Here is a 12,159-nt window from a genome sequence, read left to right on the forward strand (position 1 = left end):
AATCTTATGAGTTCTGTGGTGTTGTCCTCCACTTGCTCTGCCAGCCTGTCTTCTGGAGCAGAGGTCTGCTATTCTGTTTCCCAGGTAACCCTGCTTTGGTGGAATTGCCTTGCCCTTGTCAGTGGATGGGCTCAGTGGAAACTGGTCCTCTGTGCTTTTGTTCCCGGGGGACTTTTCATTACTCTTCCAAGAGTCAGAGCAAAAATGGTCATATCCAAGCCTCTAACCCAGAGCAGAGAAATCACAGTCTGCTTTCTTCACCAAACCCTCTAGGACAATCTCCGTTTCTGTATGTATCACCAAAAATGACAGCCTCCCATAGTGCTACCCATAGTAACCCTCTCAGAGGTAGTCCCAGGGGTCCAGGACTGTCACTGCCCTTTTCACTTCTGAAATCATGAGTGGCCATAAGCTCGCGTGCATGCTTGAAGCTCTTGGATAATGTCTGGGTGCTGCTCTAAAGCTTTTTCCTGGCCTCTAATACTTTGTGAGTTTTTGCCTGTTTGTGGGTGTGGGTTCCTAATTTTTTCAGGCTGCCCAGGAGAAGAGAGATTCTCAACCAGTTGGTTTGCAGTTTATGATGATCCGAGCTGAGAGTCCCTTCCTGGGCTTACTGACAATAACCTGCTTCCTGGCTCCCCTGCTCAGCCACTCTGTCAGTCCCAGAAGTCTCTTTGGCTTTGAGGCTTCTTGTATCCTGAGACCACAATGCTCTACCTAGAATTCAGCCTCTTTATTTCCAGAGCCCCTTTAAAAGAGGTATGTCACTCCCTAGAGTGGATTTCTAAGGTGTCTGATTTTGAAGTCTGGTGTTATATCACTTTCCAAGAGCCAGCTTGTGGAGGCTTTCTCCCTCTTCTGTTTATCTTCTGCTATCTCCCTGTAGATTCACCACTCTGCACATCTTACCTTGCAATAAACAGTTGCTTTTCTGTTTGTAGAGATCCAGATATATATTCTTACATCTCAGGCTGATTTTGTGGGCATTCAGAATGGTTTGGTAGATACTCAGCTAAATACAGGGCATTGGTTGAAACAGGGTCCCCTACTCCTCCACCATCTTTCCTCTCTCCAGGAGCTGATTCTTTGAAAATTAAGAAAATAGAAGATAACTACCTTTAACTAGGCTCACCAAGAAAAAATAGAGAAGACATAAATAAATAAAATCTGAAATAAGGATACATTAAAAGGGATACTACAAAAAAAAAAACCAAAAAAAATGTAAGTCAAAAGTATCAATAAATGAATAAATTCCTAAACGCATATATGGCCTACCAAGACTGAATCATGAAGAATAAAAGACCTGTATAGACTGATTATTAGTTAAAAGACAGAAACTGTAATCAAAATGCTCCTGACAAAAATCCAGGTTCAGTTGTCTTCATTGTTGAATTCTACCAAACATTGAGAAAAAAAAAAAAAAAGAATTACTAGAAATCCTTCTTAAACACTTCCAAAAAATTTGAAAAAAAGATGGAACACTTCTAAAGTAATTAAAAAATACTTTATTTATTTATTTGAGAGAGAGACAGTGAGAGAGAGCATGAAAGAGAAGGTCAAAGGGAGAAGCAGACTCCTGCAGAGCTGGGAACCTGATGCGTGAATTGATCCCGGGACTCTGGGATCATGACCCGAGCTGAAGGCAGTTGCTTAACTAACTGAGCCACCCAGACACCCCTAAAGTCATTTTTAAGGCAAACATTACCATGATACCAAAACCAGACAAGGCAAACACAAGAAAAAATTACATGTCAATACACCTGATGAATATAGATGGAAGTGCCTTTAACAAAATATAAGCAAAAAAATTCAAAAATACATTAAAAGGAAAATACACCATTATCAAGTACGATTTATATTTGGGATGCAAGGATAGTTCAACATCTACAACTCAATCAAGGATGCATCATATTAAAAATGAAGGATATAAATCACATGATTGTATCAATATATGTAGAAAAATCATTTGACAAATTTTATCATCCTTTTAAGATATAAACTCTCAATGACTTGGTCATCAATGACATGTACCTCAACCTAATAAAGGCCATTTATGTCAAACCCTCTGTGGTGAAACATTAAAAGCTTTTTCCCTAAGATCAGGACAAGATAAGCATGTATGCTCTCCACTTTGATTCAACATAAAATAAAAGTGCCAGTAGTAGCTACAGCAGCTAGGACAAATCTACAGCAGAGAAAGAAGGAAAGAGAGAGAGAGAGAGAGAAAGAGAAAGAAAGAAAGAAAGGAAGAAAACAAGAGAAAAGAAAACAAGAGAGAAGACAAGAACAAAGAAGAGCACCCCAATGGGAAAGTAAGAAGTAAAATTGTCACTATCTTCAAATCAAATGATATTTTATATAAAAAAATCCTAAATATTCTGCCCAAATAATTGTTACACCTTAAAAAAATTCACTGAATTTTCAGGATGCATAGTTAATATGGCAGAAAAATCTGTTTTGTTTCTATATGCTAATTGTGAAAAAACAAAAAAAAAGTAATTAAGAAAGCAATCCATTTTATAATTGCATCAAAACTATTAAAATACCTAGGAAATATCCTAGGATTTGAAAGGATTTGAAAGGCTTGTACACTGAAAATTTTAAGACATTGATGTAAGACATTGTAAAAACAACAACAACAACAACAACAACAAAAACAAATAAATGGAATATATTCCATAGTCATGAATTGGAGGAACTAATATTGTTAAAATGTACATATTACCCAAAGTTATCTACAGATTGTATCCAATCTCTCACAATTCCAATGGCATTTGTTTCACTTTTTGTTTTTTTGTTTTTTTTTCAAATTTTTAATTTAAATTCTAGTTAGTTAACATGTAACATAATATTGGTTTCAGGAGTAGAATTTAGTGGTTCATCACTTACACATAACACCCAGTGCTCATCATAACAAGTGCCCTTCTTACTACCCATTACCCCTTTAGCTAATACCTCACCCACCTCCCTCCATCAACCCTGTTTGTTCTCTATCTCATTGTTTCTTCCCTCTCTCTTTTTTTGCTTCCCATATGTTCATCTGTTTTCTTTCAAAAATCCACACATGAGTAAAATCACATGTTATTTGTTTTTCTCTAACTGACTTATTTTACTTAGCATAATACACTCTAGCTCCATCCATGTTGCTGTAGTGGCAAGATTTCATTCTTTTAGATGGCTGAGTAATAGTCCATTATGTTATGTATAGATATATATCTATATATCTCTTCTTTATCCATTCATCAGCCAATGAATATCTGGGATCTTTCCACAGTTTGGCTATGGTTGATAATGCTGCTGTAAACATCTCCGATGACATTTTTATTTTACAGAAATAGTAAAAATAATCTTAAAATCTGTTTGGAATCATTAAACATCTGAAATTGTTAAAGCAATTTTGAGAAAGAAGAACAAAGTTGGATACAACACACTTCCCTAGTTCAAAGTATATATAAAAGTATAGTTATCAAAACAATATGGCATTGTTATAAAAATAGACACAAAGGTCAATGGAACATAATCACGCAAAATGGACACCAACAGAGAACAGGGGTAGCTATACTTATATCAGATGATATAGTTTAAGACAAAAGGCTGTGAAAAAAGCCCAATGTAATTATACAGCAATATGATAATTTTATTAAGAAGATATAACAACTGTAAATATATATTCACCCAATATTGGAACACCTAAATATAGTAAACATTTGTTAACAGATCAGAAGGAAAAAATAGCAATGTAATAATAGTAGGGCACATCAGTACCCTATTTTATTCAACAATGAATGGATCATGCAGACAGAAAATGAATATGCCAATAATGGACTTGAAGTACACTTTAGACTAAATGGACCTAATGGACATATAGAAAGCATTCCACCCAACAATAGCAAATGCACACTCCTCTTAAGCACACAAGAAACATTTTCCAGGATAGATCATGTGTTAGTCACAAAATAAGTTTTAACATTTCAGAATATTGAAATCATATCAGATATCTTTTCCAAACACAATTGTATGAAATTATAAAATAATAGCAAGAGAAAGCAGGAAATTTCACCAATATGTGAAAAACAGCACACTCCTAAAAAACCAAAGACAATGGGCAAAGAAATCAAAAAGGAACTCAGAAAATATCTTGAGGAAAAAAACCCAAAGCAAAACCAAATTAAAACAACAGACTAAAACTTTTGAGACACAGGGTTTCTAGTCCAAGATGGTGACTCAGGAAGACCCTAAAATCACATTCTTCATGGAACAAACCAAGTTATAGTTATTTATAGAACAATTCCTCCTGAAGAAGAATTGGCAGCCCACTGAGCAGCTTCTGCACAATGAAATGAAGAATGGTAAAAGAGAACAGCAAGACAGACAAAAATCTGTGGTTTAAAAGAGCAATTAGTTTATAAAAGAGCCAGCTGTCCTGCCAAATCACCTGCTACTGGAGAGCACAAGGAACACACCCATCTGTGACCATGTGAGCTTCAGCTGCCTTACCAAAGTATTAACTTTTTTTTTTTAAGATTTTATTTATTTATTTGACAGAGAGAGATCACAAGTAGGCAGAGAAGCAGGCAGAGAGAGAGGAAGAAGCAGGCTCCCCATTGAGCAGAGAGCCCGATGCGGGGCTCGATCCCAGGACCCTGAGATCATGACCTGAGCTGAAGGCAGTGGCTTAACCCACTGAGCCACCCAGGCGCCCCAAGTATTAACATTTTGAACTTTGGAGAGCATTGGAACCCCCAGCCCATAACATCTCCAGGTCCAGCCAGGCAGGTAAATTCACCAAGCACACAGTCTACATAGGGGATGACCATACATGAAACCATTCCTCCAAGTTTAAATGTAGCTGTCCTACCTAATCCATAGAAACAAGCACAGAAAGTCAAGCAAAATGAGGAAACAGAGAAATATGTTGTAAAAGAAAGAACAATGCAAAATCTCAGAAAAGAGCTAATGAAACAAAGACAAAAAAAATGCCTGATAAAAAAATTAAGGTAATTAAAAGTAATCATCCTAGAGATGTGCACTGGAAGGACAGAAGAGTAGATCGCTTCAGTAAGACCTTCAATAAAGCGATACAAAATTTAAGAGCCAATTACAGTTGAGGAATAAAATAACTGAAATAAACACAGTAGAGGAAATCATCAATTTAACAGATTTAGGAGAACATATCAACAATTTGGAAGATAATGATGGGAAACCAAGGTGAACAGCAAAAAGAGAAAATAATTTTAAAAATGAGCATAGTTTAAGAGTTCAAGCTAAGAAAATTTTCATTATAGGGGTCCCAGAAGAAGAGAGATAGAATGAAGCACAAAACTTTTTTGAAAAGATGGAAACTTGTCTAAACTGAGAAAGAAAATAGACATCCAGGGCCAAAAAGCACAGAGTTCCAAACAACATAAACCCAAAAAGGAGCACACCATGGTACATAATAATTAAAATATCAAAGGTTAATGATAAAAAGTCTTAAAAGCAGAGGGGCAAAATGGCAGAGAAGTAGGAGACGCTGTTTTAACCAGTCTTTAATCAGTGAGCTGATTATCTACCAGAATACTTTGAAACCAGCCTGAGAAGTAGGATTATATACTTCTGGATCCCTACAGGGTCAGAAGACACCAGTGGACAGGTAAAGCAGAGTGGGAACATCGGACTGATATCAGAAGATCAACAAAAGGGGGAGGGAGCCACCAGAAGCGACCCATTGGAAAGAAATACCCCAATACAAGTGTGGCCTGTGATTGGGGACCAGCAATAACTTGGAGTCTAGTTAAAAGCACTTAAAAAGAGAAAAAGATCTTAAGGGTAAATTGGAATCAGGCAGTTAGGGGCTTAAGCCCACAGACCCAGGATGGCCACCACAGGTGCCTTGCCAGAGGGAGTGCAGAGAAGAATCCAGACCCTGGTCCCTGAGCAGACAGCGCTTGTGAGAGTGTCTGGGTAGTGGTACGCATGAGAGACTCTGGTGTAGACGCCAGCTTGAGCTCTCTAGAACCACAGCCTTTTGCACTCTGCACGCGTGCTGTGCAACCAGGGTATGAATCGCGCTCCACACCCTCCCCTGATAGAGGTCCATGTGGGTCCTAGTCACTGCTCTCTAGGACCTGCAAGAGTCTGAACACTCCCAGGACAGGCCAACCTGAGAATCTCAGCATGCTCTCTCTGGTTGGGATCTCTCCAGTGGTCTGGACCTGCCCAGACAGCCACAGCAAAGGCAGCCAATGGAAGCAGCCTCTCTAGACTAATGTTGCTCATGCTTTTAGTAGCATCAAGGTACAGAGACAAGCAGGAGCTCCTGCAACCCCTGAGAATGTGGCTGGGGATGTGCTCTGCTGTGGGGAGGTGGCAGAGGGGGAGTCTATGTGCTCTGGACCACCCAGAGGAGACCAGACTGGGGCTGCTTTCTGAGATGGAGGTCTGGGTGCAGTTTGCTTTCCTCTAAACCTCTGAAGAACCGCCAAAAGCCACGGGAAGAGGAGGACCCTCCAGAGAACAAAAGCCTGAAAAACCGGTTGCCTAAGAGCCCAGCCCCTTGATATGGAGCAGGAGGACTCAACCCAAGCAAGACTGCCTGAAAAACAGCATGGCACCAAGAACCATAAGATACCTGGGAATAAACCTAACTGACGAGGTAAAGGATCTGTACTCAAGGAATTACAGAACACTCATGAAAGAAATTGAAGAAGACACAAGAGGATCGAAGACCATTCCATGCTCTTGGATCAGAAGAACATTGTTAAAATATCTATACTGCCTAGAGCAATCTATACTTTTAATGCCATTCTGATAAAAATTCCACCAGTATTTTTCAAAGAGCTGGAACAAACAATCCCAACATTTGTATGGAATCAGAAGAGATGCCAAATTGGTAACAAAATGTTGAAAAAGAAAAACAAAACTGGGGGCATCCCGTTACCCAATTTCCAGCTTTATTACAAAGCTGTGATCACCAAGACAGCATGGTACTGGCATAAAAACAGACACATAGATCAGTGGAACAGAGTAGAGAGCCCAGATATGGACCTGCGACTCTATGGTCAAATAATCTTCAACAAAGCAGGAAAAAATATCCAGTGGAAAAAAGACAGTCTCTTCAATAAATGCTGCTGGGACAATTGGACAGCTATATGTAGACGAATGAAACTCTACCATTCTCTTACACCATACACAAAGATAAACTCGAAATGGATAAAAGACCTCAGCGTGAGACAGGAGTAGATCAGAATCCTAGAGGAGAACATAGGCAGTAACCTCTTCGATATCAGCCACAGCAACTTCTTTCAAGATATGTCTCCAAAGGCAAAGGAAACAAAAATGAAAATGAACTTCATCAAAATCAAAAGCTTCTGCACAGCAAAGGAAACAGTCATCAAAACAAAGAGGGAAAGCCATGGAATGGGAGAATATATTTGCAAATGACACTACAGACAAAAGGCTGATATCCAGGATCTATAAAGAAATTCTCAAACTCAACACACACAAAACAGATAATCATGTCAAAAAATGGGCAGAAGATATGAACAGACACTTCTCCAATGAAGACATACAAATGGCTATCAGACACATGAAAAAATGTTCATCATCACTAGCCATCAGGGACATTCAAATTAAAACCACATTGAGATACCACCTTACACCAGTTAGAATGGCCAAAATTAACCAGACAGTAAACAACGTGTGTTGGAGAGGATGTGGAGAAAGGGGAACCCTCTTGCACTGTTGGTGGGAATGCAAGTTGGTGCAGCCACTTTGGAGAACAGTGTGGAGATTCCTCAAGAAATTAAAAATAGAGCTTCCCTATGACCCTGCAATTGCACTACTGGGTATTTACCCCAAAGATACAGATGTAGTGAAAAGAAGGACCATCTGTACCCCAATGTTTATAGCAGCAATGGCCACTGTCGCCAAACTGTGGAAAGAAACAAGATGCTCTTCAACAGATGAATGGATAAGGAAGATGTGGTCCATATACACTATGGAGTATTATGCCTCCATCAGAAAGGATGAATACCCAACTTTTGTATCCACATGGACGGGACTGGAAGAGATTATGCTGAGTGAACTAAGTCAAGCAGAGAAAGTCAATTATCATATGGTTTCACTTACTTGTGAAGCATAACAAATAACATGGAGGACATAGGGAGATGGAGAGGAGAAGGGAGTTGAGGGAAATTGGAAGGGGAGATGAACCATGAGAGACTATGGACTATGAAAAACAATCTTTTGAAGGGGCGGGAGGTGGGAGGTTGGGGGAGCCAGGTGGTGGGTATTATGGAGGGCATGTATTACATGGAGCACTGGGTGTGGTGCATAAACAATGAATTCTGTTATGCTGAAAAGAAAAAAAAAAAAAGCATGGCAGGCCCCTCCCGCAGAAAGCCAGCAAAAAAACCCAAAAGGACAACCAACACAGGGTCCCCATAAAACTGTAAAGCCCTAATATCAGGGGAAAAGAAGATATTAAGCTTCCGGTATTGCCCTAAAACCTGTATACTTAATAGATGCAACTTTTATTTTTAATTCATTCCCACTATTCTTGTTCTTTTTCTTTTTTTATAATATCTTTAACATATTTACCATCACAACGAGAGGTTCAGTACAACAAATTCCATAATTAACTTTTAACACGAACTTTTTTGATACATATACCTGTGATTTTCTTCTGCTTTTCTATTTTTTAAATATTCATATAGAGACTATAGTAGGAGATAAAGAAGGACTCTTCATCATTCTTAAAGGGTCTGTCCACCAAGAAGATCTAACATTTGTAAATATTTATGCCCCCAATACAGGAGCAGCCAACTACATAAGACAGCTATTAATCAACATAAAGAGTCATATTGATATGAATACATTAATAGTAGGGGATCTTAACATGCCACTCTCAGTAATAGATCAGACAGATCATCCAAGCAGAAAATCAATAAGGAAACAAGAGCATTGAATGACACATTGGACCAGATGGACCTCATAGATATATACAAAAATTCCACCCTAAAACAAGAGAATACTCATTCTTCTCCAGTGCACGTGGAACTTTCTCTAGAATAGACCACATACTGGGTCACAAGTCATCCAATTGGTCTCAACCAATGCCAAACAATTGAGATTATTCCCTGCATATTCTCAGATCACAATGCTTTGAAACTGGAACTCAACCATGAGAAAAAGTTTGGAAGGAATCCAAACACCTGGAAGCTAAAGACCACCTTGCTTAAGAATGTTTGAATCAGATGATGGTGGAGGAGTAGCAGGCTGAGATGACATCAGGTCACAGGAGCTCAGTTAGATAGTTATCAAATGAAACACCTACAAATCCAACATGAGATGGAAGAGAAGAAGAGCAGCAATTCTAGAAACAGAAAATCTACCACTTTCTGAAAGATAGGACCTGCGGAGAACTGAATCTGAAGCAATGGGAAGATAGACTGTGGGAGAGGGGCTGCCTCCTGACAAGCGGAGGAGCAATGGAGCACAAAATCAGAACTTACAAAAGTCTGCTCCACTGAGGGACATCACTCCAGAAGCTAAGCAGGAGTGGAGCCATTGTGGGGACAGCGTGGTATCAGGTCCTGCGGGGTCACAGAAGGATCAGGGGTTTCTGAGTGTAGCAGAGCTTGCAGGTATTAGATCGGGGAAGCCGGCTAGAGAGATGCAGCTGAGGAGTGAGTTCTTAACTCAGGGTTACCTTAAACCATGATTTGTGGCACAGTCGGGCCACTGCACTTTTAGCAGGGACCCCACAAGTGGCAGATCTGGGGAGACCCCCCTGGAAGAGCAGAGCAGCAGTAATCTGCTGGGTTTGGATAATCCAAATGGGGCTGTGTGCAAGAGACAGAAAAGATCAGTCACAGGCCGGTTGAGCTTGGAGCGCAGCTGGAGACCAGGGAGACTGGAGTAATTGAATGCTTTTTCCCTGAGGGCGAACTGAGGAGTGGGGCCCTGAGCTCTCCGCTCCTCGGGCCAGAGATTGGTAGGCTGGCATTTTCATTCCTGTCCTCCAGAGCTATACAGGAAGCGTTCATGGAACAAAAGCTCCTAAGACCAAACCCGAGCACGTTTCTTAGCCTGGCCCCTGGCAAGAGCAGCACAGTTCTGCATGGGGCAAAGACATTTGAGAATCACTACAACAGGCTGCTCCCCCAGAAGATCAGCAAGAAATTCAGCCAAGACCAAGCTTACTGATCAAGGAGGACAACAGAATTCCAGAGGAGGGGGAAGCAAAGCATGGAACTCTTGGCTTTCTCCCCATGATTCTTTAGTCTTGCAAAGTTAATTAAATTTTTCAAATTTTATTTCTTTTTTTTATTTGTATTTTATTTTATTTTAAATTATTTATTTATTTATTTATTTAACTTTATTTTTTATAAACATATATTTTTATCCCCAGGGGTACAGGTCTGTGAATCACCAGGTTTACACACTTCACAGCACTCACCGTAGCACATACCCTCCCCAGTGTCGATAACCCCACCCCCCTCCCAACCCCTCTCCCCCCATCAACCCTCAGTTTGTTTTGTGAGATTAAGAGTCACTTATGGTTTGTCTCCCTCCCAATCCCATCTTGTTTCATTTACTCTTCTCCTACCCCCTTAACCCCCCATGTTGCGTCTCCTCTCCCTCATATCAGGGAGATCATATGATAGTCGTCTTTCTCCGATTGACTTATTTCGCTAAGCATGATACCCTCTAGTTCCATCCACATCGTCGCAAATGGCAAGATTTCATTTCTTTTGATGGCTGCATAGTACTCCATGGTGTATATATACCACATCTTCTTTATCCATTCGTCTGTTGATGGACATCTAGGTTCTTTCCATAGTTTGGCTATTGTAGACATTGCTGCTATAAACATTCGGGTGCACGTGACCCACGGATCACTACGTTTGTATCTTTAGGGTAAATACCCAGCAGTGCAATTGCTGGGTCATAGGGTAGTTCTATTTTCAACATTTTGAGGAACCTCCACGCTGTTTTCCAGAGTGGTTGCACCAGCTCGCATTCCCACCAACAGTGTAGGAGGGTTCCCCTTTCTCCGAATCCTCGCCAGCATCTGTCATTTCCTGACTTGTTAATTTTAGCCATTCTGACTGGTGTGAGGTGGTATCTCATTGTGGTTTTGATTTGTATTTCCCTGATGCCGAGTGATATGGAGCACTTTTCATGTGTCTGTTGGCCATCTTTGCAGAAATGTCTGTTCATGTCTTCTGCCCATTTCTTGATTGGATTATTTGTTCTTTGGGTGTTGAGTTTGCTAAGTTCTTTATAGATTTTGGACACTAGCCCTTTATCTGATATGTCATTTGCAAATATCTTCTCCCATTCTATCAGTTGTCTTTTGGTTTTGCTGTTTCCTTTGCTGTGCAAAAGCTTTGAATCTTGATAAAATCCCAATAGTTCATTTTTGCCCTTGCTTCCCTTGCCTTTGGCAATGTTCCTAGGAAGACGTTGCTGTGGCTGAGGTCGAAGAGGTTGCTGCCTGTGTTCTCCTCAAGGATTTTGATGGAATCCTTTCTCACATTGAGGTCCTTCATCCATTTTGAGTCTATTTTCGTGTGTGGTGTAAGGAAATGATCCAATTTCATTTTTCTGCATGTGGCTGTCCAATTTTCTCAACACCATTTATTGAAGAGGCTGTCTTTTTTCCATTGGACATTCTTTCCTGCTTTGTCGAAGATTAGTTGACCATAGAGTTGAGGGTCTATTTCTGGGCTCTCTATTCTGTTCCATTGATCTATGTGTCTATTTTTGTGCCAGTACCATGCTGTCTTGATGATGACAGCTTTGGAATAGAGCTTGAAGTCCGGAATTGTGATGCCACCAACTTTGGCTTTCTTTTTCAATAATCCTTTGGCTATTCACGGTCTTTTCTGGTTCCATATAAATTTTAGGATTATTTGTTCCATTTCTTTGAAAAAAAAAGGATGGTACTTTGAAAGGAATTGCATTAAATGTGTAGATTGCTTTAGGTAGCATAGACATGTTCACAATATTTATTCTTCCAATCCAGGAGCATGGAACATTTTTCCATTTCTTTGTGTCTTCCTCAATTTCTTTCATGAGTACTTTATAGTTTTCTGTGTATAGATTCTTAGTCTCTTTGGTTAGGTTTATTCCTAGGTATCTTATAGTTTTGGGTGCAATTGTAAATGGGAT

At 39.8% G+C, this 12,159-nt stretch overlaps 1 long non-coding RNA gene across 1 annotated transcript in view; it reads left to right on the forward strand.

Annotated features, from left to right (window-relative positions):
* Positions 1–220: 220 nt before the first annotated feature.
* LOC116862114 overlaps positions 221–12,159 on the forward strand; it is a 29,471-nt gene continuing 17,532 nt past the window's right edge. The window contains exon 1 of the long non-coding RNA XR_004381593.1: positions 221–759. This is a non-coding gene — a long non-coding RNA (uncharacterized LOC116862114). The remainder of the gene's footprint in view (positions 760–12,159) is intronic.

The sequence above is a fragment of the Lontra canadensis genome, unplaced genomic scaffold (assembly GCF_010015895.1).
Source record: "Lontra canadensis isolate GAN:19392208 unplaced genomic scaffold, GSC_riverotter_1.0 scaffold221, whole genome shotgun sequence".
Taxonomy (NCBI): Eukaryota; Metazoa; Chordata; class Mammalia; order Carnivora; family Mustelidae; genus Lontra; species Lontra canadensis.